The sequence below is a fragment of the Bos javanicus genome, chromosome 21 (genome assembly GCF_032452875.1).
Source record: "Bos javanicus breed banteng chromosome 21, ARS-OSU_banteng_1.0, whole genome shotgun sequence".
In the NCBI taxonomy this organism is placed as follows: Eukaryota; Metazoa; Chordata; class Mammalia; order Artiodactyla; family Bovidae; genus Bos; species Bos javanicus.
The window spans coordinates 29,266,829-29,294,220 of NC_083888.1; the positions used below are offsets into that span (position 1 = coordinate 29,266,829).

General features: G+C 40.2%; 1 pseudogene; it reads left to right on the forward strand.

Annotated features, from left to right (window-relative positions):
* Positions 1–13,192: 13,192 nt before the first annotated feature.
* LOC133234006 (wee1-like protein kinase 2) lies at positions 13,193–26,231 on the forward strand (annotated as a pseudogene).
* The last annotated feature ends 1,161 nt before the right edge of the window (positions 26,232–27,392 follow it).

The following is a 27,392-nucleotide window of genomic DNA, read 5'->3' on the forward strand; positions in this document are numbered from 1 at the left end:
AGACATCCTGGAGTGCAAAGTCAAGTAGGCCTTAGGAAGCATCACTAGGAACAAAGCTAGTGGAGGTAATAGAGTTCCAGTTGAGGTATTTCAAATCATAAAAGATGATGCTGTTGAAGTGCTGCACTTGATATGCCAGCAAATTTGGAAAACTCAGCAGTGGCCACAGGACTGGAAAAGGTCAGTTTTCATTTAAATCCCAAAGAAAGGCAATGCCAAAGAATGTTCAAACTACCACGCAATTGCATGCATCTCACACGCTAGTAACCCACTCCAGTATTCTTGCCTGGAAAATCCCAGGGACGGAGGAGCCTGGTGGGCTGCTGTCTATGGAGTCGCACAGAGTCGGACACAGCTGAAGTGACTTAGCAGCAGCAGCAGCAGCAGCAGCACATGCTAGTAAATTAATGCTCAAAATTCTGCAAACCAGACTTCAAAGTTTGTGAACTGTGAACTTCCAGATGTTCATGCTGGATTTAGAAAAGGCAGAGGAACCAGAGATCAAACTGCCAACACCTGTTGGATCATCAGCAAAGCAAGAGAATACCAGAAAAACATTTACTTCTGCTTTACTGATTACACCAAAGCCTTTGACTGTGTAGATCACAACAAACTGTGGAAAATTCTTCAAGGGATGGGGATACCAGACCACCTGACCTGCCTCCTGAAAAATCTGTATGCAGGTCAAGAAGTGACAGTTAGAACCCGACATGGAACAACAGACTGGTTCCAAATTGGAAAAGGAGTATGTCAAGGCTGTACATTGTCACCTTGCTTATTTAGCTTATATGCAGAGTACATCATGCAAAATGCCAGGCTGGATGAATCACAAGCTGGAATCAAGATTGCCAGGAGAAATATCAATAACTTCAGATATGCAGATGATACCACCCTTATGGCAGAAAGTGAAGAGGAACTAAAGAGCCTCTTGATGATGGTGAAGGAGGAGAGTGAAAAATCTGGCTTAAAACTCAACATTCAGAAAAAGAAGATCATGGCATCTGGTCCCATATATTCATTGCAAATAGATGGGGAAACAAAGGAAACAGTGAGAGACTTTTTTTTTTTTTGGACTCCAAAATACTGTAGATGGTGACTGCAGCCATGAAATTAAAAGACGCTTGCTCCTTGGAAGAACAGCTATAATCAACCTAGACAGCATATTGAAAAGCAAAGACATTACTTTGCCGGCAAAGGTCTGTCTAGTCAAAGCTATGGTTTTTCCAGTAGTCATGTATGCATGTGAGAGTTGAATTATAAAGAAACTGAATGCCAAAGAATTGACACTTTGAAACTGTGGTGTTGGAGAAGACTCTAGAGAGTCCCTTGGACAGCAAGGAGATCCAACCAGTACATCCTGAAGGAAATCAGACCTGAATATTCATTGGAGGGACTGATGCTGAAGCCGAAGCTCCAATACTTTGGCCACTTGATGCGAAGACTGACTCCTCAGAAAAGATCCTGATGTTGGGAAAGATTGAAGGCAGGAGGAGAAGTGGATGACAGAGGATAAGGTGGTTGGATGGCATCACCGACTCGATGGATATGAGTCTGAGCAAGCTCCGGGAGTTGGTGATGGACAGGGAAGCCTGGCGTGCTACAGTCAGTGAGGTCACAAAATCGAACTGAACTGAACTGAGCTGACTGAACTGAACTGAATTAATCTATATCTATGATAAAATGCCTCGAGTTCAAACATTCAAGATTGTAGGGTGTTTACTTAAGATTTTTTATCTTACATTTGCAGCTCCTAGGAGACCTGGTTCACAGAAGCACTAGGGATAATAAAATTAGAAAGAATACATAGGTACTCAGAAAGAGTATTCAGCAGATACCAACACTCTTACTATAAACATTCTTAAATTGCTTTTTTGTGCTTTTTCCATATTCTCTTCCCTTCAAAAAAGTTCTACTGGATGTACATTGTCAAAGCCTGTAGCTATTACATGCTATACTCCCTCCTTTGAATCTCATATTTAATCTTAGTTCTGCATATGAAATAATAGCATACATCCCCAGTTTTTATGCCAGTATCTCTCCAGTAATATTTAATATCTAAAGATCATCCTTCAGTCCATTCCTAAGAAAGGACTCATGGAAGAACATTCTATACTTTTTGCATATTGATGGCAATTTTTTTTCTTTTATATTTGAGAGTCAGTTTGCCTCAATATATAATTGTTGGCTCAAAATTTTTAAATATTTATTTATGTGTTGACTGCTCCTTGCAGCATATGGGATCTTAGTTCCCTAACTAGGACTTAAACCTGCGTCCCCTGCATTGGAAGTGCAGAGTCTTAAGGGACCACCAGAGAAGTCCTTCAAATGTTTTAACATTTGCATATCTTTACATATATTACTCCTTTTCTTCTGACACCAGATGCTAATCTTAAAAGTTCTGATGATAATAAAATTTTCTTTCTGTTATATGTCAACTTTTTTCTATCTTCTTTCTTCCTAGGTACCCAAAGGATATTTCCTTTACCTTAAAGTCCAATACTTTAGCCTATGCCTTATTGGTTGTTCTGAGTTGGCTTTCCCAGGTAGGCAGTATATCTTCACATTTTGTTTTTCAATCCTGTTTTTTAAATATATTTAAAGTACAGTCCTTAGTATTTGTTTTAGTCCCCTGTTTTGGTTTTTCTTCTTTGGTCTACATGTTTGGTCTTTGTGGTGGTGGTCATTTATAATCTCACTCTCACTCAAATCCTTTATATATCTTGCTTTTAAATGTTAAATTATCCTTTTCTTTTCCCATTTCCCCTAAGACATAACCTGCTATGTTTATGTGTGCCATGTTTATTTATGAGATGTGGTTTCAAAAATATTGTCCCTTGAATTTATGCTCTTTCATCTCTTGTATCATTTTCTTAATGATTTATTTTTAAATGCTACGATATAGAATTTGCCTGTTTGTATATTTTTAATCTTTTTATCAAAATGTCTTTCTGGTAAGCTTTTGATTTATTTTTTACATATTAACTGTCTGACTTATCCTTTCCCTTTAGTGTGTAGACATGAAATCAACCCAGTAACAGGGAAAGGTTAGAAGGTTTTTGAGTATCACAGCCCTCAAGTACTGTGGTGGCTTTTAACATGTTTACTGACAAGGCCAAACTGTTTCCTAGAATTCCCTTCACTGATTTGCCTGTTACAATAAGGAGAATCTGGAGGGAGACTGGGAAGGTGAGGGGGAAACAAGAACCAATTTGGAGCTCTTATGTGTTGTTCCTGATATGATGACTCACTTTAGTTTGTGTGAAGCAGAGGCTGGGTCCCACTTTCCCCTGGACCCTCCCTCATCTTCAACTCCAGCTCTTGACAAACAGCCTTGGCTTCTGCAGGACACCCACATTACCAGTTTCAAAGGCAACAAGCTCTGCATGGGTTTCAGTCCATTTGACAAAGTTCCAGCTGATTCTTTTTCTTCCCCACTGCACATGCCTCCTTTCCCGACTGCCTGCCCTACAAAATTCAGACTCACGTGCAAGGATTTCAGATTTACAGAGTCCTAACCCTTGATCTGGAGAAGGCAATGGCAACCCACTCCAGTACTCTTGCCTGGAAAATCCCATGGATGGAGGAGCCTGGTGGGCTGCCATCTATGGGGTTGCGAAGAGTCAGACACAACTGCAGCAACTTAGCAGCAGCAACAACCTTTGATCAGAAATACACACACACACACCCTAGTGGTTCTGCTTCTCTGAATCTTAACTGCTGGTACAAGTAACCTCTTTGGTTGTTTTTGACAAATGTTAGAAAATAGAGCACATGCTTTCTGACAGATTCTAACTGTTCTGCTCCACCATCTACATATGGACTCATTTTCCTTTGCCTCCATTGTCCCTATCCAGCTCAATTTTAACTCTTTTCTTAGAAGTTTCCTCTCAGTGGTGTTCTGTCCTGGAAGGGAGGTTTGCTCATTATTCCTGAGAGTTTGTAGGACCTAGTCTGCACTGGCCCCTTTAGACCTTATTGATTTTCACTTGCCCTCACTTGGTTTAAGAGTGAGAAAATCCCTTCCCATTCAGCTGCTTTCAAAGGTTGGGCCACTGGACTCTATAAAGTAACCAGTAGCAAGGCTTGCCACGTGCTTTGAAGGGGCCCAGTGCTAAATGAAGATGGCAGACTCTTTGTTCCAAAAAAATAAAACCTTTGTTTTAATTTATTTCCCTTTCTTCTACACAAGAATACTTGTAGAGGAGAAAGACCCTCCTAGGTACCTGGGGGTCCCTCCATGATTCACTTCACAGGGTGCACTAGCCCAACGCCAGTACTGCCTGGGCCAAGTCCCCATCAAGGTGACAGTGGCTTCAGTCTTGGGGTGGATGTGGATAAGCAGACTCCTGAGAATCCTTGCTGGGTAGGCAGGGAGGTGGTGGGAAGTAGGACCACGGGTGAGCTTGAGACAGGCTGGGACCTGGGACTTGGTATCCTTTGCTTCAGTGCTTGCACCTGGACAAAGATCTCCTGTAGCAACAAAATACAAAGAAACTATAAGGGACTAAAAGTAACTGCATGCATGTGCAGTTGGAACAAAGTATGGATCGTAAGATACAAAGAAACAAAAAACCCAATTGCCATTTCTGAAAAGCCCAGAGCAAAAACAGGATGTCAGGAGCAAAAACAGGGCACTGCCCATGCCCCCTGCACAAAATATCACCTAGGGGCTGGGCAAACCCCCTCAGCCATCCCTCTGGCCTGATACTTGGACACACCTGTTACCCTCACCCTGTATAAGGAACCAGCTTGCCCCACCTCAGGGAGTGAACAAGGGAAGCTGTTAGATGTTTTCATTCCCCTCCTGCTGCAGTGGGAGCCCCAGTAAAGCCTTGCCATGGACAGAGTGCCTGATGAACTATGGACTGAGGTTCGTGACATTGTACAGGAGACAGGAATCAAGACCATCCCCATGGAAAAGAAATGCAAAAAAGCAAAATGGCTGTCTGAGGAGGTCTTACAAATAGCTGTGAAAAGAAGGGAAGTGAAAAGCAAAGGAGAAAAGGAAAGATATATCCATTTGAATGCAGAGTTCCAAAGAATAGCAAGGAGAGATAAGAAAGCCTTCCTCAGCGATCAATGCAAAGAAATAGAGGAAAACAATAGAATGGGAAAGACTAGAGATCTCTTCAAGAAAATGAGAGATACCAAGGGAACATTTCATGTAAAAATGGGCACAATAAAGGACAGAAATGGTAGGGACCTAACAGAAGCAGAAGATATTAAGAAGAGGTGGCAAGAATACACAGAAGAACTATACAAAAAAGATCTTCACGGCCCAGATAATCACGATGGTGTGATCACTCACCTAGAGCCAGACATCCTGGAATGTGAAGTCAAGTGGGCCTTAGAAAGCATCACTACGAACAAAGCTAGTGGAGGTGATAGAATTCCAGTTGAGCTATTCCAAATCCTGAAAGATGATGCTGTGAAAGTGCTGCACTCAATATGCCAGCAAATTTGGAAAACTCAGCAGTGGCCACAGGACTGGAAAAGGGCAGTTTTCATTCCGATCCCAAAGAAAGGCGATGCCAAAGAATGCTCAAACTACCACGCAATTGCACTCATCTCACATGCTAGTAAAGTAATGCTCAAAATTCTCCAAGCCAGGCTTCAGCAATACGTGAACTGTGAACTTCCAGATGTTCAAGCTGATTTTAGAAAAGGCAGAGGAACCAGAGATCAAATTGCCAAGATCCGCTGGATCATCGAAAAAGCAAGAGAGTTCCAGAAAAACATCTATTTCTGCTTTATTGACTATGCCAAAGCCTTTGACTGTGTGGGTCACAATAAACTGTGGAAAATTCTGGAAGAGATGGGAATACCAGAGCACCTGATCTGCCTTTTGAGAAACCTGTATGCAGGTCAGGAAGCAACAGTTAGAACTGGACATGGAGCAACAGACTGGTTCCAAATAGGAAAAGGGAGTACATCAAGGCTGTATATTGTCACCCTTCTTATTTAACTTCTATGCAGAGTACATCATGAGAAACGCCGGGCTGGGGGAAGCACAAGCTGGAATCAAGATTGCTGGGAGAAATATCAATAACCTCAGATATGCAGATGACACGACCCTATGGCAGAAAGTGAAGAGGAACTAAAAAGCCTCTTGATGAAGGTGAAAGAGGAGAGTGAAAAAGTTGGCTTAAAGCTCAACATTCAGAAAACTAAGATCATGGCATCTGGTCCCATCACTTCATGGCAAATAGATGGGGAAACAGTGGAAACAGTGTCAGACTTTATTTTTCTGGGCTCCAAAATCACTGCAGATGTTGATTGTAGCCATGAAATTAAAAGACGCTTACTCCTTGGAAGGAAAGTTATGACCAACCTAGACAGCATATTAAAAAGCAGAGACATTACTTTGTCAACTAGTCCATCTAGTTGACATCTAGTCAAGGCTATGGTTTTTCCAGTGGTCATGTATGGATGTGAGAGTTGGACTGTGGAGAAGGCTGAGCGCCAAAGAATTGATGCTTTTGAACTGTGGTGTTGGAGAAGACTCTTGAGAGTCCCTTGGACTGCAAGGAGATCCAACCAGTCCATCCTAAAGGAGATCAGTCCTGGGTGTTCATTTGAAGGACTGATGTTGAAGCTGAAACTCCAATACTTTGGCCACCTGATGCGGAGAGCTGAGTCATTTGAAAAAACTCTGATGCTGGGAAAGATTGAGGGCAGGAGGAGAAGGGAACACAGAGGATGAGATGTCTGGATGGCATCACCGACTTGATGGACATGGGTTTGGGTGGACTCCGGGAGTTGGTGATGGACAGGGAGGCCTGGCATGCTGCGGTTCATTGGGTTGCAAAGAGTCAGATATGACTAAGTGACTGAACTGAACTGAATTTCTTGTCTGGTCTCCTATCAATTTGTATTGGTTGGAGAAGGTCAAGAACCCTAGTCGGTATCAAGTGGGGTCTCCAAGCCCCCAGTGCCTGCTCTATCATCCCAGAATAAAAATTCAAAAATTATTCAGCATTTCTAGATGACCACTATAGATCCTTAGCCTCCATGTGTGAGCCCATTCTGAGAGTCAGCCCTGTGTGACTGAGATAGGCACAGGCCCATGAGGTCAGCCCTGCCTGGAGTTATATTGGAAGTCTCAGCCTTGCAGACACACTCTGTTGCCCTCTGTTGAAGCTACATGTATCTTTGGCAAGCTGATGGTTCCCCTACCCTCTTGCATTCTGGAATTCTTAGGAAACTGAGTTATCTAGCTTTATTGTATATGTTATCTATGGAATTTGGATTGTGCCACAATTCTCTGTGTGTTCACTGGGAATTTAGAGATTCAATATTTTATATGTATATATATATTGCCACATGCCCCATCTTCCCAGAGTTCTTGAGAAGACATTTCAACTTATGTAAAATTTGATTTTCACAGTTGTTTACTTTCAACCCTTTTGAAGACATGATTCCACAGGGTCCTGCTGGGCGGAGGTGGGATACAGAATTCCTGTCAGGCTCCACCCTGGCCTGGAACAGGAGGGGCACTCTGGCACTATGAAATAAGGGAGGCCTGCTACCACTTGGTGGGGGATAGAAGTTCAAGACTCCTCATGGACCCCACTGACACTGTGAAATGGGAGGTGTCAGTACCATAAGTAGGAGTGAAAATCCCAACTACCTATTTCCTCTTATGTGATGGGGAGGGGGTGATGGACCCCAGCAGTGCCCACTCATGGTCAGAGAGTGGAACTTTACTGGTATGGTGGGCATGGGGCTAACTCTAAGAAAAGTTTTCCATCTTGCTATGTTGTGCCTTTCCTGGTCTATTGGGTTGAGAGAGCTAGTGTTTATGGAGAATTTTCTGTCTGCACCCGTTGACAATCTTTAAACACAAGTTTCTCCAGTGAGGCAGAAAAAGAGCCTAGAGGTGTCACTGCTGTGCTCCCCCTGTATCCGAGTCCCCAGCTGGCCTGTTGTCTGTGAAATGGATTTTACTGTAGTTTATTTAATCCTTTACCCACTGAAGGATGTTTGCCTTGTTTGCAGTTTGAGGATGGTCCAAATAAGGTAGGTGGACCACATTAATGTCTGCTTGTGATGATGCAAAGTAGTTTTGCTAGACATTACCATTGGAAGGAATTGGGCAAAGGATACACAGGATCTGTCTGTATTATTTCCCACAATTGTATGTGAATATTCAATTATCTCAAAATAAAAAAGTTTAATTAGAAAAAAAGTCCTTAGAGTGATTCTTCTTCTCTATAAAGATCTCATGAATTTTTTGTTAAGTTATCCTAAATATATTACAGATTTTCTTTCTATTATAAATTGTATCTTGTAGTCTATTATATTTTCCTGATAGTTATTACTGGTTTAGCAGCATGGTTTCCCTGGTGGCTCAGTGGTAAAGAATCTTCCTGCCAGTTCAGGAGACATGGGTTCAATCCTTGAGTCAGGAAGATGTCCTGGAGAAGGAAATGGCAACCCGGTCCAGTATTTTAGCCTGGAAATCCCGTGGACAGAGAAGCCTGGCAGGCTACAGTCCGTGGGACCACAAAGGAGTCAGACACAACTTAGAAACTAAACAAAAAATTCATTTTTACATGCGGATCTCTTATCTGGCAATTTTGCTGTATTTTCTTATTTATTCTGATAGACTGTATGTTTAGTCTTTTTTTCCTGTTAGTTTTCAATGTAAACAGCATTGAACTTGTTAAATGGCTTTTGAAAATATTTTGAGAAGACCATGTGATTTTCTCCTTTACTGTGTTCTGTAGTAAATTACACTGGTAGACTTTCTGATATGAAATAATCTAATGTTAAATATTTTCTGATGGCATGCTTGCTTCCCTGGGATAAACTCACCACATCATTTTGCTTTGTTTTGTTAGTTTAAAAATATACTATAGAGTTTAATTAGCTAACAATCCTTTTCTCATTTCTGAGTTTACGTTCATCCGTGAAATCAGTCTGTCATTTTCCTTCCTTGTAATTTGCTTCCTCTGTTTTGGTAACAAGGTTATTAACTGACTTCATATAATGAGTTTGGAGGCTTATCTTCAAGTTCTACTTTCTTCCACAAATTGTGTAAAATAGGGGTTACATATTCTTTGAGAGTTTGGTAGAATTTGTCTATGTAAATTCTACAGTCTCAGTCTACAATTTTAATATTTTCATTTGTTACTGGTTTTCACATTTTTTTTTCTTCTAGCACCAAAGTTAGATTTTAAGTTTTTTCAAAAAAATTTTCACTTCCCCTAGATCTTTATATTTAGTCCTCCATAGTTGCTCATAATATTCTTGTCAATAAACTTTAAATTAAATAGCTTTAACATTCACATCGAGTAAACACTCTCTAGTAAAAAAGGGTAAATTTTCCAATACTTCCAAGACACTAATAATTTCCCATTCTTCCCAGAAACTCTTCCCATGGAATTGTCAACCAGGTTTAGACATGTTCTTATGCAGTTGTCATACTGAGGCCTTATCATCATACTAAGAATTATTTATGCTTATTTTTGAATTAGCTAATTTTTTTAAGATCTCATACTTTCTTCCTTCTTTTATTACTGTTACATTTTAGAACAAATCCTTTGAAGAGCGAGTATGTGGCAATGACATTTTGTGACCTTACATTCTAAAAGTATCCTTGTTATATCCTTACCTGAGAATAATTGAATAGCTTGCATAGAAGTCTGGATTGGGAATCGTTTTCTTTAGGAAGGTGGAGGCATTGTTTATAGCCTGAGGTAATTGCAGTGACTCATCTTTTGTATTCATCTCTTTGTCGCCATATTGTTGTCATCTGCCCACAATATATCAACGGTTTCTTATGATTTAGTTTTCTACACTGTATCAAGTGTTCAGTGAGAACTTTTGATCTGGACACTTATTCCCTAAAATTCCAAGAATTCTAGTATTAATTTTTTGTTATTGTTCTTCTTTGCTTTTTATATACTCTCATATTTTGGAACTCCAGTTATTTGCATGTTGGGCCTCCTAGATTGATCTTTTGTTTTTCTTACAGTTTGTCTGTTTATTGTTTTGCTCTACATTCTTAGAGAATAACTCCACTTCATCTTCCAGCCCTTTTATTGAATATATATTTTCCCATTATATTTTTAAGTTTTGATAATGTTTGCTCTCAGATCAAGTGCTTTTTAAAAGCATCATGTTTTTACCCAATGGATGCAATATCTTGTGTTATCACCATTGGCTGCATTCCTCATAGACACTTAGCTTGCCCTGGTCTGGTAACTCTGACCATTTGTCCTTCTACTTTGCCACTATTAAAGGTTCCTAAGATTGATTAATTGATGCAATCTTATTTGCTTTGCCCTTCTACACTGATGCTATGTTTTTCTTCTTTATTTCAATTTCAGTGGAATTTTGAATGTAATCTCAGTCTGTCATGTTTAAAAGAAAATTTTGTTCATTAAAAAATCCTCTAGTATATTTATGCTAATTTTCTTTCAGTTGATATTCTACTTATTTGCATTTTTTGTGAAATAACCATAAATTAGTTTATATAATCAACTTCCAATAGCCAGGCTTTATTTTGTAATCATCTTCTTTAGGGAAAATCAATAAACTGATTTTGAAGTGCATAAGCTACTAAATAAATTGTGAAAATGAAGCACACAATATGGAGTAATTACCCTACCTTAAAATAATACATATTTTAAAATTCTTTAGTAAAGCAATATGTTACTAGGAGAGGAGCAATGGAATAGCCTAGACAGTCCAAACGGAGCCACATGTGTATTTAGGGATATGGTATATGATATTGTCCATAAGGATGGGTTTTTACTTAGTAAATGGTGTTGCATAAACAGGCTGAATACTTGTACAGAGAAAGAAAGCTGGATTCCTACTTTACACTATGTGCCTGTGCATGCACGTGCACACACACACACATGCTTACACAATAACATTTAATAGGTTAAAGTTCCACTTTAAAAAGTAAGTCTACTGAAACAAACAGGAGAAGATACTGAATGTCTTTGTAAACTTGGGTGGAGAAGTCTTTCTTAACTAAGACCCAAAAGTCATACATAGGAAAGGGTGGGAGGGATTGGGGGCAGGAGAAGAAGGGGACGACAGAGGATGAGATGGCCGGATGGCACCACTGACTCGATGGATGTGAGTCTGAGTGAACTCTGGGAGTTGGTGATGGACAGGGAGGCCTGGCATGCTGTGATTCATGGGGTTGCAAAGAGTCGGACATGACTGAGTGACTGAACTGAACTGAACTGAACTGAACTGAATGGGCTTGACCCATTCAGAATTTGTGATTTCTGTTTAGCGAAGTTTAAGTTAACAATGAGTGCCAGCCTGAATTCTACTCCTTTCAGTACCTAGAATATACGAAGAACTCTTACAAATCATCAAGGGAAAGATAAAAAATCCAGTAGGAAAAAATGGGCAAGACACAGGAGGAAGCGTTTCAGGTGGAAAATCAGACAGAACAGCTGCTAACTGAATGAGGATGCACTTAACCTCACTAATATTCTGGAATATTCAAATTTAAACATCATGTTACAGCATTACTAACAGATTGGCAAAAAAGAGAAAGTTGGATAGCATTAAATGCTATTGGGGTTTTAGGTGAAACAGGAACATTTGTTTACTTTGTGAAGTGAAAACTGGTGGAGCCATTCTGGAGGGCAATCAGGTGAAATTAATATGTGTATACCTTCCCACCTAGCAATCTGACTCTAGGGCATGTATCCTGAAGAAGGTGTCAGTGGTGGTCAAAAAAAGGACTGATGATGTTGGGGCATTCAGCCTTGATCATGAGAACAAGTGCTGGAAATGATCCGGGTGGCCTTTCTTAAAAGAAATAGATGAGGTTGTGTGTGTGCAAGGGGAAGATCTCAGCAGCAGTCAGAATTAGATTTACATATATCAGTTTGTGTGCGGTTAATGAAAAAAACTGCATTAATCACATACACATGAAATACATCACATGTAGTTTTGAGTGAATGCATGAAAATGGTTTAAATGAACTTTAGGTACAGTGTGTGTACATTGTGAAGGTCAGGCTGGCGAGTGGAATAGGAATGGGGATGATGAATGAAGGGGAAAATTAATAACTAACATAAAAAATGAATGATGTCACACAAAATGGACTTTGCAGGGAAGACTAATGGTAAGTGTGCCCTAGACTGAAGAATATGGTCGGGTTAATTTTGTTTGTCTGTGGTCTAAAAAGCAAAACTAATTAAAAATTAGATGCCAGTAATCAAAAAGTCATCTCAAGAGAAATTCACAGACCAGTTTGAGAGTTGGGTAAAACAGCTACAAAGATGACTGTTATTCTCAGGCGGACAGTAATCTTGCCACCCAACTGAACATTACTATATAATATGACAGAAAATCTATCTGGGGAAAACAAGACTGTGACCTTTTAGTGATCTTCCAGGGAAAAACGTTTTTCTATATCCCATTAGCACTGAGATTGATGATTCAGGTTTGAAGTATAGGATCTTTGATCATGTGCGTTGGTTACATAAGAGACTTGAGATTGATGGAGCACAACTGGGTGCCCAAATCCAACCAGCTTGTGCTCCATCTAAAGCAGAACTTATTGCTGACTGAAGAGCCCTTATTGTGCTGTGTCACATTGAGTGTGATGGCTAAGGACAAAAGGCAGGAGGATGAAGTGCCTAAGTCCATGCTGGAAACCAGTATTAAGTTTTGCCAGGAGCTTAGGTAGGCAATGTTAATTAGTCTTTATGTGACAAACATAAAAGGCAAGTATTCTTTTTTACTTTACAGATGAGATCAAAAGAAGTGATGTAAATTTTACAAGGTCAACTGGTAAAAACTTACTGAGGTTCAAACCCAGACACTTCTGACTCTTCTCAATATATAGCACTTTACCTTCACCCATAAGATGCTAGAGTTGCATTTCATTAGCATTCATCCAACAATAAGATTTTATCTTCTTACTAGATATGACAGTTGTAGGGTTTCTCATGGCTTCTCTAATAAACTGCTATGAGCACAGGCCCTTTTGTGAACCCAGCCGTAGGTAGTCATACCATGGCCCCCCTCCTAGCTCACAGATAATTGACCAGGGACTTGCAATGACCTAAAGATAACCACTGCAAAAGTCAGTGGCCTAAGGTGAACAAAGCTTAGGGAAATATTTTTTCCTGGCAGATAATATGGATATCTACTAAACAAGATACAAGAGTCTTCTTCTCTGGAATTCAAAGGAGGAGGCTGGACAACCATGAGCTCCTTGGTAGGCCAAGGGAAGCTGATCCAGAGAGGAGGGCTAGTTTAGTGGGTAGTTAAGTGGCTTTGGAGTGGTCCTTGGATTCCTGCACCTGAGGCTGGAGATGCCCTGGATTTAGGAAACTCTTCTGTTCAGGTCTTCCTGGTGGCTAACTTGGGCTTCCTGACCATGATGTGAGGCATAGTTGTTCCGTTTTCCCTGGGTTCTTGTGAAGACCTATCCCACAGTTAAGATTACTGTTCTCCGATTTCTTCAAGGTATTCTTAAGCTCTTCTCCCATTTACATGAGTTGGCACATCTGTTCCATGAAGAAAAGTAGCCCAAATGAATCATAGTTTTGCTTTCTTAACTTTTCTAGAAAGTTGCCATCAACTTTGACCAAGGAGACCCAAACAGTCAAGTGTGAGAAGAGACATCTTGGAAGTGAGCTTCATATTTCAGTTTCCAACAGCTTAAGCCACACATGGAGGGGAGGTCCTAATGTGATTTATAGAGGCACAGTTGGGTAGAGTGTTGTTCTGCTTTAGAGGTGTCAGTGAATCAGGGTCCAGGGATAGTGCTGGGTAAGGCACAGAAGTGAGAGGCAGTCATGTGACAAGACTGGGAGCCAGTGAAGGCTAGGATGACATCTCGGTATCTATGCGGGGCTTGTACTCAGAGATCCATGTGATTGAGATAAATTATGATGGTGGTTCATTTATGAGCCCTAATTAGGAGGGTGAAGAGAGCTCATTCCAAGAAATCCAGCAGGAAGTTAAATGTCAGGATGCTTTGATTCCAAGTGGGGTAACAAAGTTATATTGGTTTGCCTATGACTGAAGAATTTCATGGAAAGTGCAATTTTCAATGCTAAAACCAGGAGGGGGTTAGTGAAGTCAGTCAGTTGTGTCCGACTCTTTGTGGCCCCATGGACTGTAGCCTACCAGGCTCCTCTGTCCATGGGATTTTTCCAGGCAAGAGTACTTGAGTGGGTTGCCACTTCCTTCTCCATGGGATCTTCCCAACCCGGGGGATCTTCCCGACCCAGGGATCAAACCCGGTCCCCCCGCATTGTAGGCAGACACTTTACTGTCTGAGCCACCGGGGAGGAGGGGGTTAGGGAAATTAAATAGTCTTGTTTAGGCTTCAGAGACAAAGCAGAGCAGACCTCTGACCTTGCTTCTAACCTGCCTGGACTACTGTGTGACTGTGAGTGACTGCCTGCTGTGAGTGCAAGACTTGCAGCACCATAGATAAAATGGGGAGAAATCTTGAGATTGTTGAGTCCCTGGGCGGGGGACCTGGCCATCCAAGCTCCAAGCTTAGCAACATTCCAAGTTTTACAAGACAAAACAAACAGGATTAACATGAAACCAGGCTTGCAATTTGGTTACAGATTGAAGAGAATATCAGATTGTCTCTGTCCTGGGATTATAAATAGGAACCCTGAACAGCAATCTTTGAAGTCTTACCCATGGAGCAGATGTGCTACCTAGGACACTTTCCCAATTGAGACTCTAGATGTGCTGTGACACGGGACTTACCAGCACTGTTTAAGTCTGGATGTTGATCAAAACCCAATTTGGTGATGTATCCTTTGCTGTTTTTATTTTCCTTTTCTTTTAATGTTAGTGTATTGAAAATAAACTCTATAGTTCTCTAATAAATATTTGTATTATTTATTTGTATATAATGAGTGGCTTATTTTGTCAACAGATCCTTTGAACCTGAGACAAAAGTGAAAATTTTCGGCAAAACAGAGGGTTCTGAGCAAACGGATAGTTGGTCAACTCCAGAACTTGCAGAAGATAGAGAGTCACCAGTTAAGCAAAAATAGGTAATTTGTTGACTCACAAGGTTAAACCATGGAGTGGGAAGCTCTAAAACTGAGTTTGAAAAGACCCAGGAAGATTATGCAGTTAAGAGATCGCCTGCCTTAAGCTTTCAGGATTTCATCTCTATCAGCCTGAGAAGATTAGAAAAATCTATGCCCAGACTTCCCCCAGAACTTCTGTTCTTACTGGTCTGAGATTGGACTTTGGCTTCAGAAAGTTTTATTTTTTAAATATCTTTTATTTGATTCTTATTTTAAACCACTGCTTTGTGTGAATAACAGAATAACCCTTAGGTTCCTTAACTTGTCTTTCCATTGTAATCATCTGGTGAGTTTTAAAAATACTGACACCAGTGTTTCACCTCTCGGAGACAAAGGTTTTACTTGTCTAGGTGTGGCCAGGGCTTTTGGTGGTTTTAAACATCAGCAGGTGTTTCTCATGTGCAGACAAATTTGTGATTCAATTCTGATTGTCTCTCAGAAGGGCACTGGGATTTGAGCAGGGGAAAAGTAAGGATTTGTGGGTATATGAGTCTTCAGAGAGGTAAACAAAGGACCATTTGCAAACCTCATGAGTTAGTTGGTCATCTGCCAGGAGAGAGAGTGAGGGTGAGTAGGTGCAGGTGGATTACGACCTGGGAGATTTTGCAGGCTTCTGAAATGGGACCCTGACCAGTTAGAAGCTGAGTCTTCCTCGATCTCACTTTCACCCCAGGCTGTCACAGCAGTTTATCAAGGCTTCTGACACATGAGCAGTTAATGTCCTGGATCTGGCAAGCATCAGCTGACTTTTCTATGTTAAATCATTCTTGGCTTTAATTTCCTTGCCCCTCAAATGAAGATGTCTTCCCAGGTTGCTAGTGGTAAGAATTTGCCTGCCAGTGTAGGAGATGTAAGAGATGCAGGTTGGATCCCTGGGTTGGGAAGATCTGGAGGAAGGCATGGCAACCCACTCCAGTATTCTTGCCTGGAGAATCCCATGGATAGAGAGGCCTGGCGGGCTGCAGTCTATAGGGTCGCAAAGAGTTGGACATGACTGAAGGGACTTAGCATGCACAAATGAGGATAACACCACATGCTGTGAATGATCTTTGTGTGGTTATGAAGAGTAAGACATTAGTATTGCGTTCGCCAAAAAATTCTTTTGGGTTTTCCCATAACATCTTACAGAAAAACCTAAATAAACTTTTCGGCCACTCCAATATTTCCCTCTTTCTCACCACTTTGAATATCTGAGTTCCCCTCGGGGACTTCCTTTAACAACGGGGCATTTCTGCTGGGGGTGGCAGACAAATGCTCTCAATTTGTGCATTCACAGCTTGCTCTAGCATTCCTACCTGCATCTTTAAGACATTATGATTCCATGATGCCTCATTTCTTGGAATTTGTGAGTTTGCAGTCATGAAACATTTGAATCACAGCTTAAGGTTTCAGTGAGAGTGACTGTGGGTTTCCACAGTCATGGTTCTGATGTTCAGCAAGTGTTACCAGAGGAAAGTTCTTGTGTCTCACACAAAGTAAGGCCAAAAAAATACCAAAACATCAGAGTTTGGAGCAGAAAAAGGTTTATTGCAGGGCCAAGCAAGGAAATGGGTGACTTGAGCCCAAGAAAAACCCTGAACTCTCTGAATGATTTCAGCAAAACATTTCTAAAGGCCAGGTGAGCGAGAGGCATGGTTAGTTGTTACCAACTTCTTGGTATGGAAGTCCTTTGTTCTTCCAGCTGTCCACATAGGTCAGGTCACAATGTTCCTGTAAACCTCCAACAAAACAAATGCTATTCTCTGTTCTGCAACTTTTTATCTCTATATGAATGGACTCTTAAAGGTCAGAGCCCTGAGAAAGTGTTATCATGTATATTTCAGGCTATGGGCAACATTCTTTTACAAAAGATGCAGAGCCAGCATGACTAAGCATGGGCAGCAGAGGACAAGGGTTAGAGCTAAAGGAATAGATCCAATATGGAATCAGATTGGTTCTTTCCTAGTACATCAGTACAAATCCAAACCTTCAAGTGAACATAATCTTCAAATATCATGACTCAGCAAATTTAAGATTACATGATTCATAGATATTCAAAATCCATTATTCAGTGATTCTCTGACATTATGACACTGATTTTCTATTTTGGTGATCTGTACACAGAAAGCATATTAATAAATCTAAATCTATAGTAACTGTACCACAGAAGAATAGGACTGTTTCTGGGACCGGGAGAAACAAGTAGATGGGGCTTCTGCAGAGGATTCTGCACTCCACAGACCAGCAGATTTGGAAAACTCAGCAGTGATCACAGGACTAGAAAAGGTCAGTTTTCATTCCAATCCCTAAGAAAAGCAATGCCAAAGAATGTTCAAACTACCACACAATTGCACTCATCTCACATGCTAGCAAAGTAATGCTCAAAATTCTCCAAGCTACGTTTCAACAATATGTGAACCATGAACTTCCAGATGTTCAAGCTGGTTTTAAAAAAGGCAGGAGAACCAGAGATCAAATTTCCAACATCCATTGGATCATAGAAAAAGCAAGAGAATTCCAGAAAGACATCTACTTCTGCGTCACTGACTATGCTAAAGCCTTTGACAGTGTGGATCACAACAAAGTGGAAAATTCTTCAAGAAATGGGAATACCAGACCAACTTACCTACCTCCTGAGAAACCTGTATGCAGGTCAAGAAGCTACAGTTAGAACCGGACATGGAACAACGAACTGGTTTCAAATTGGGAAAGGAGTATGTAAAGTTTGTATATTGTCACCTTGCTTATTTAACTTAAATGCAGAATACATCATGCAAAATGCCGGACTGGATGAAGCACAAGCTGGAATCAAGATTTCCAGGAGAAATATCAATAACTTCAGATAGGACCTTTTATAATAGGCACTTTCTTGCGTTTCTTCATCTAACTGGGGATTTACCATCTGACTGTGTCTCCAATATTCTATTCTCTTTCAATCTGGAAGTCACGTGTTCATCTCTTCTTCTTTTATTCATTACTTTCTTCTGTTTTAAACAATTTATCTGTTGAAGAATTGAGCCACACACCACACCTCCCAGGTCCGCTGCAGCCAGATACCCTATCCCCACAGCAGGCCACTGCTGACCCATGCCTCCACAGGAGACACTCAAACACAGGTCTGGCTCAGTCTCTTGTGGGAGTAACTGCTCCTTTCCCTGGGTCCTGGTGCACACAAGGGTTTTGTTTGCACCCTCAGAGCATCTCTGGCCAGTATGAGTTTTAATTTTGACAAATGAATACAGTCTTGTATCAATCAGCACAGAATCACCTCAACCATTTCATATCAAACAGTTTTATTATGTCCAAAGCTCCCCTGTGCTACCCTTTTAAATAAACCCTCTTCCAATGCAAAACAACCTCTGCTGTCCTTTCCTTTCTATAATTTTACCTTTTCCAGTATTATATATAATCGAATTACACAATAGGTTATCTTTTGGATCTTTCTTATTTCATTTAGCAAAATGCTTTTAAGAGTCATCTATAATTTGGCATGCATGAATAATTTGCTTCTTTTTGTTGATGAAAAGTACTCCATTAGATGGATGTTTCATAGATTAATTATCTATTCATCATGTCAAGGACATTCGCATTACAGGCTTTCGTGTGAATGTACATTTTCATTTCCCTTGGATAAATACACAGGAGTAGGACTCTTTGTCATAGAGTAGGTGTGTGATTAATTTTATACAAAATTGTCCAATTCTCCTCAATCTAGACCAGAGATAGGTAGAAAAAGTAAACAGGCCCCAGTCACAGCAAGCAATCTGGCCCCTGAAACCTCTTAGTCTCTGTGAGTAGAAGACTGTTTCCCTCACCCAAAGACACCGAGGAAGTGTATAAGGCATGCAAACATGGAACTGCCCTCCCTTGCCAAAAAAATGCCCATGTGTCCCGCCTGGGGAGACCTCTTCTGCTCCTCAGGCAGCAGTGGTTGACAATACTAGGATCCTCAGGGGGCCAAATAAACCAAACAGAAAAATAGCACTGCTAAGTCTCTGAACCAGAGAAGGCAATGGCACCCCACTCCAGTACTCTCGCTTGGAAAATCCCATGGACGGAGGAGCCTGGTAGGCTACAGTCCATGGGGTCTCAAAGAGTCGGACGCGACTGAGTGACTTCACTTTCACTTTTCACTTTCATGCATTGGAGAAGGAAATGGCAACCCGCTCCAGTGTTCTTGCCTGGAGAATCCCAGGGACGGGGGAGCCTGTTGGGCTGCCGTCTATGGGGTCGTACAGAGTCGGACATGACTGAAGCGACTTAGCAGCAGCAGCAGCAAGTCTCTGAACACTAAACTGCCATTGGGACCACAACTCACAAAATTTGAATAAGAACCCCACACTAAATCTGCAAAGGGTGAGAGCATGCTAAATCGAAATATTTAAATAGGTCAGAGCCTTCTAATCTAATGAGAAAATAGTAAGAATACAGTTGAAGGTCACCTGTCATACTAAGAATCACCTTAAATGAGAAAAGACAACTAATTGACACCACCACCAAGATGATTCAGCTCTTTAACTTAGTTTAAAGGACTTTTAAAGCAGTTGTCATTAAAACATTTCAATAATCAGTTACAAATTCTCTTGAAACAAATGAAAAAAATTGAAGTTTTCAGCAAGGAAACAAAAGCTACAAAAATAACTCAGTGAAAATTATAGATTTGAAAAATACAGGACAGAGAAAAAAATAACCCACTGGATGAGCTCAATAGTAGAACGGAAATTGCAGAGGATAGAATCAATGAACTTGAAAATGTACCAATAAGCCTCAGCCAATCTGAACATCAAAGAGAAAATATATGGAAAAAAGTGAATAGAGCCTCAGAGATGTGTGGGAAAATAACACAGAATCCAACAATTATATCATCAAAGTCCCAGAAGGAGAAGAGAAAGATAATGGGGCAGAAAGAGTATTTGGAAAAAATAATGGTTTGAACTTCCCTGGAAGTCCAGTGGTTAAGATTTCACTTTCCAATGCAGGGGGTGCAGGTTCAATCTCTGGTCAGGAAGCTAAGATCCCACATGCCTTATGGCCAAAAAACCCCAAACATAACACAGAAACTATATTGTAATGAATTAAATAAAGACTTTAAAAATGGTCCACATTAAAAAATAAATTTTTTTAAATAAAATCATGGCTGAAGATTTCTCTGATTTGGCAAAAATGACAAAATTAAAGCCCCCAAAGACTAAGAAAATCCAAACAAGATAAACCCAAATAATCATTTTAAGATACATCATAATGAAATTTTTGTAAACCAAAGAGAAATATCTGGAAAGCAAGCAAAGAGAAACAATACATTATCAATAAGAAAGCACCGACTCAAATAACAACACAATTCTTACTGGAACCCATATCATAGAGGCATAAGGAAGTAGCACAAGATTTCTCAAGTGCTGAAAGAAATGATCTGTCAACCAAAAATTCTGTATCTAGTGAAGATATCCTTCAATAATACAGAAAAATGAAAACATTGTCAGATGAGGGAAAGCAAGAATTTGATGCTAGCAGACCTATTCTTAAAGAGTGGTTAAAGCAAGTACTTCCCTGATATCAAGGCTTCCCTGATAGTTCAGTTGGTAAAGAATCCACCTGCAATGCAGGAGACCCCAGTTCGATTCCTGGGTTGGGAAGATACGCTGGAGAAGGGATAGGCTACCCACTCCAGTACTCTTGGGCTTCCCTTGTGGCTCAGCTGGTAAAGAATCTGCCTGCAGTGCAAGAGACCTGGGTTGGATCCTTGGGTTGGGAAGATCCCCTGAAGAAGGGATAAGCTACCCACTCCAGTATTCTTGGGCTTCCCTTGTGGCTCAGCTGGTAAAGAATCTGCCTGCAGTGTGAGAGACCTGGGTTGGATCCCTGGGTTGGGAAGATCCCCTGAAGAAGGGAAAGGCTACCCACTCCAGTATGGCCTAGACAATTCCACGGACCATATAGTCCATGTGGTCGCAAAGAGTCCGACACGACTGAGCAACTTTCACTCACTCACTAAAGCAAGTACATCAAACAGAAGGAAATGATAAATGAAGGTAAATAATGGTAAAAGTAAAAATACAGACATTATTTTTCTTTCCCTAATGAGCTTTATAACTCACATTTAATGATTGAAACAAAAACTGTAACAGCATCTGACACCCAGACAATGGTTTTTAAAAATGGGGCGAAGTACCTAACTGAAATTGAGGTTTCCACACATAACACTAAGTTGTAAAATACTGATATCAGTAGCTATCATAAGTTACATATGTGTATTGTAATACCTACTCAGAGCAACTAGAATGAAAAATATATAAAATGTTACACCCAAAAGCACTACAAATAAATCAAGGTAGAATCTTAAAAAGTGTTCAAAATCCACAGGAAGGCAGGAAAAGAGACAGGGGAATGGGAACCAGAGGAAACAAACAGAAAACATTTTTAAAAGGCAGTCTTCATATCTATAATATCAATAAACACCCTACATACAAGTGGTCTACATATACCAATGAAAAGACAGAGTTTGGTAGAGTGGACTTAAAAAAAAAAAAAACAGGGCCCAACTACAAATTTTATATAAGAGACTCACTTTAAATTCAGTGACATAGGTACGTTGAAATGAGGGGGAAAGATGCCATGTAAACATAGTTTTTTAAAAGAAAGATTGAGTAGGTTAATATATAAGTAGACTCCAGAGCAAAGAAAATTGCCAGAGACAGAGAAGGATGTTCCATAATGATAACTGGTGGATTTATAATCCACCAAAAAGACACAGTGATCCCGAATGTGAACTAGCCAATCGCAGAGCTTCACAGTACACGAGACAAAAACTGATGGAGGTGCCGGGAGAACTAGACTCATCCACAGTTACAGCTGGAGATTTCAACACCCATCCCCTCCGACTAGGAAACTAGGAAGGAGACACACGATTTGAACGACATAAAAAACAGGATGTAACTGACACACAGAACAGTCCGCAAAACGACAGAAAAGAACACACGTTTCCCCCCCAAGTTCCGTTGGAAGTTTCACCAAGATAAACCTGGGGCCAAAAATCAGACTCACTAGATACAAAGGAACCAAAGTTGTATCAAGTGTGTGTTCAATATGAGTATACTGTGATTATAGAACCATAATAGTCTCAAACTAGAAATTAATAGTAGAAAGACAGCAGGAAAATCTCCATACATGCAGAAAGTAAACAACACTCTAAATAATTCTTGGGTCAAAAGGGAAATCTGAAAGAAAATTGAAAAACACATAGAACTGAATGAAATTGAAAATATCATATCAAAGTTTGTGGGTTGCAGCCAAAGCAGCATCAAGAGAGAAATGTATTCTGCTAAATATTTACATTAGAAACTAGGAAAGGTCTAATTAAATAACCTAAGTTCCTACCTAAGAACTATGAAAATAAGATAAAAATAAATCCAAAGCAAGAAAAATGAAGGGACTAATAAAGATAAGATAAATCAGTGACTGTTCAGACATGGGAAAAATAAATGAAACAAGTAGCTGGCTCTTTGGGGGAAAAAAGTCAATAAAATTGATGAATCTCTAGCAAGTCTGAAAAAAATACAGAGAGAAAATTCAAATCATCAATGTTATGAATGAAACTGAGGATATTACTATTCAATACATAGTCTGCAGTCATTAAAAAGATAACAGTGGGATGGTTTGTGCAATTACTCATAAATTTGACAACATAGAAGAAATAGACCAGTTCCAAAATAAAATTCCCAAACTACAAAAACTCATGCAAGATGAAATAGGTCATCTGAATATATCTACAATCATTAAAGGGATTGAGTCTGCAATTTAGAATCTCTGGAAAAAGAAATCTCCAGGTTCATATGGTTTCACTGAAGAGTTATAAAAAAGCATTAAAAAAATAAATCAATATTATGCAATCCATATCAGAAAAAAGCAGAGGAAGGGCTTCCCAACTCATTTTTTTTTTGAGGCCAGTATTACCCTGATTCTGAAGCTAGGCAAAAATAGTATAAGAGAAAAGACAATTACAGACCAATATCTCCCATGAATTTAGATGCAAAAATCCTCAAAAAAATTAGCAACTGGATCTATCGAAGTGTAACACAAACTATACACCATGACCAAGTGAGATTTATTCCAGGATGCAATCTTAGTACAACATTTGAAATCAACTGATGCAATCCATCATGTCAACAAGTTAAAGGGGGAAAGTCATATGATTTTATCAATTGATACACAGGAAATACATTTTACAAAGTCTATCTCTCATTTATGATTTAAGAATTTTTTTTTAGCAATTGAGAACTGGGAGGAATTGTCTGAATTTGATAAAAAGCATTTACAGAAAAAAAAAAAACCCACAACTATAGCTAATATTATACTTAATGCTTCTTTACTCCCCTAGGATTAGGAACAGGACAAAAATACCAACTCTCACCACTCTTATTAACACAGTACTGAAAGTTCTAGCCATTTAATAAATCAACAAGGACCTACTGTATAGCACAGAGAGCTCTACTCAATATTCTATAATAATATACCTGAGAAAAGAATGGATATATGTATATGTATAACTGAGTCATTTGATTGTATACCTGAAACTAACACAACATTCCAATCAGTCCATCCTAAAGGAAATCAGTCCTGAATATTCATTGGAAGGACTGATGCTGAAGCTGAAACTCCAATACTTTGGCCACCTGATGTGAAGAACTGACTCACTGGAAAAGACCCTGATGCTGGGGAAGACTGAAGGCATGAGGAGAAGGGGATGACAGATGATGAGATGGTTGGATGGCATCACCAGCTCGATGGACATGAGTTTGAGTAAGCTCCAGGAGTTGGTGATGGACAGGGAAGCCTGGTGTGCTGCAGTCCATGGGGTCACAAACAGTTGGACACAACTGAGTGACTGAACTGAATTGAACTGAACACAGCATTGTTAATCAACTATACTCCAATATAAAATAAAAATTAATTTTGTTAAAAAGGCAAAAAAAAAGTAAGCACACTAATCAGAAAAAGGAAGCTATAAAACTATTTCTATTTGTAAATGATCTGATTATCTATGTAAAAATCCCAAGGATTCTCTTAATAAAACTCGTAGAATGAATTAGTTCAACAAGGTCCCAGTTTACAAGTTCAACACACAGATATCAATCAGATTTTTATATACTAACAATTGTAGAAACCAGAATAACATTGACAATCACTCCAAATAAAATGAAATGTTAGGTATGCACATAACAAAACCTGTGTCCTATCTATGTGCCTAAAATGACAAAACACTGCTGAAAGATATAGAGAAGACCTACATTAATGGAGACATGTATCACGTTTATGTGTTAAAAAACTGAACATAGTCAAAATGTCAATTTCCCCAAAATTGATCTATATGTTTAATCCAATTCCTATAAAACCCCTAGCAAGAATTTGTATAGATATAAACAACTTATTGTGAAGAGATGCATGAGAACAAAGGGCAGACGGAGACACAATAGAGACAGGAGGCGCCAAGTCAAACCCCAGGGGAATCTGGAGTTTACTATTCAGAGGCAAAGCTTATACCTCCAGAACTCCCCCTTAGTAATGCATGTGACTTCAATATATTTCAGGGAAAAGACCACGTGAGTCCAGATCAGGGTGTGACGACTCCAGTGCCACACTCTCACACATCCTGAAGCACCAGCCCCACCAGACAAGGGCAAGCCACCACTCTGTGAGAACCTCTTCACTCCCAAAGGCCAGGTGAGCCAGCCTATGCTTTCTTCAACAGGGAAGCTCCCCTCCTGAAGCTCTAAGCATCTGAAGCTCACACCTGGCCCCTTCATTGGTGAAATGACCTCACTGGCTCCGGTAAACATTAATCGCTTCACCCTGGAGTCTAGAAAACAATTCCTTAAATCCAATGGCAGGAGGAAAAGCCAAGGTGATCTAGAGGAAGCTGGTCCAGAGAAGAGAAGACAGGTAAAACAAGTTCCCTGCCAAGAGGCATGTTGTATGAGAAACCGACATGGCTTCCCACTATGAAAAAGATTCCTTGGAGGTAGAAAAAAATGGGATTGGGGAATTTGGAACAGTCTACAAGTGCATTAAAAGGCTGGATGGATGTGTTTATGCAATAAAATGCTCCATGAAAACTCTGGGAGGATTATCAGATGAGAATTTGGCTATGCATGAAGTTCATGCCCACGTGGTGCTGGGGCATCACTCCCATATGGTACCTTACTACTCTGCATGGGCACAAGATGACCACGTGATCATTCAGAATGAATACTGCAATGGTGGGAGCTTGCAGGCTGCTATATCTGAAAACGCAGTCTGGCAATCATTTCCAAGAGCCCAAACTCCAGGATATCCTTCTATAGATTTCCCTTGGGCTTCAGTACATCCACAACTCTGGCATGGTGCACCTGGACATCAAACCTAGTAACAACTTCCTTTGTCATAAGATGCAAAGTGACTTTCTCATAGTCCCATAAAAAGGTTGAAAATGAAGCTGATTGGTTTCTCTCTGCCAATGTGATGGATAGAATTGGTGACTTGGGTCATTGTGACATCAATAAGTAAATCCAAGTGGAAGAGGGACACAATCACTTCCTGGATAATGAGATTTTGCAAAAGAATTATCAGCACCTTCCTAAAGCAGAAATTTTTGTCTTGGGATTGACCATTGTAGTGGCTGCAGAAGCAGAGTCATTACCCACCAATGGCACCATGAGGCATCACATCCATGAGGGGAATCTTCTGGACATTTCTCAGGAGCTCTGCAAAGAATTTCACAAACTACTTAAGAACATGATCCACTCCGATCCATCAGAGAGAACTTCTGCAGCAAAGGTCAAGTTCTCTGTCTCTCTCTGGGGGAAAACAGGAGAACTTCTGCAGCATAGGTCAAGTTCTCTGTCTCTCTCTGGGGGAAAACAGAAGAGCTTCAGCAGCAGTTGAGCTTAGAAAGGTTCAAGAGAGTCACACGGGAAAGGGGACTGAAAGAAGCCCAGCTGGCCTGGTCCCTCAAGAAATGCCACGGAGTCCCAGGGGTCACTGGGACCCCCACAGGATCAAGAAGTACCATATGCCTGCTGGGAGGAAGGAGCTCCAAATCAAGTTTCACTGAGGCAGGCTTCCTCATAAGAACTCCTTTCACACCAACTCTCCTTTTCCCCCCCAAATAGATACTGACCGTGTCAACCTTTCTCTTATAAAGGGAGAAACCAATGGTCTTGAGTGCTGGAGATTTCAAAAGCCACTCCTAATTTAGCATTTTCAGCCAAGATCAGTGCTTCCTAGCAGCACTGGCCACAGGTATTATCACTGGCAGCCATTTCTCTTCTCTCTTGCTGCATTCCTAATACCACCTGTCAACAGTTCACTCCTCAGATTTGTTGATGCACAACAAGAAAGCATGGGTTTCTGGATTGAAAGAAAGCCCCGTGCAGGATTACAAGGCTGCTTACCTATCTACCAAGGATCCCAGGGACACTCCTGGCAAACAGAAAGGAATTCAGTTTTGTTTGAGTTGAGGTAACATCTGACTTTCACGTGCCTGGATATCAACAACGCTTCCTAGGTTAGATGATTTTATTCCTCAAAGAATTTTCAGTCACTTTGAGCAAGTGGCTCTCCTATTGTATTCTCTGAGTGGAGACAATCCCTTTCTCTGATATTAAATAAATGACTTCACCATTATGTGAGGTGGGTAGAAATAAGACTCTGCATAACTTGAAATTTATGAGCTGTCTATTAACTTATGGAACAAAAACACCAGGTAGAGGGCTTGAGGGAAATTTGATGTGGTTTGTTGTTCCAATATCTATTTGCTTTGACCCTCTTGTGACTGCTATTACTGGTTTTGATTTTCTGAGTGTCACCAATTTCTCCTTTATTGTATCAGAATTTGGCTTTGCTTCCTGTGATTTTATCATATCTTATCCAAACCCTTTACTCTGTATATATTTTTAAAGGAATAGAATGTTTTTAAATAAAGGTTTCTATCTCGTTCTAAGCCAAAAAAAAAAAATGGGCAAGATAAATACCCCTTTGAAGAGAATGCATATACAAGCAACAGACTGATAAAACATTTCCAAATCACATATCTATCAACAGATTAGTAGCTAGAAGATACAAGCTCAGCAGTCAAAAGAAAATCCAATTAGAGAATTGGCAGACTATATGAACAGACATGGCAATGAAGCACATGAAAAGATGCTCAGCCTCACCAGCCATCAGAGAAATGCCCATTAAAACCACAATGAAATATCACTATCAGAATGTCTAAAATTTAAAAATGTGATACCACAAAATACCATTGAGAATGCAGAGAAACTGCTTCACTCATACTTTGCTGGTGGGAATATAAATGGTACAGCCACTCTGAAACACCATTTGGCA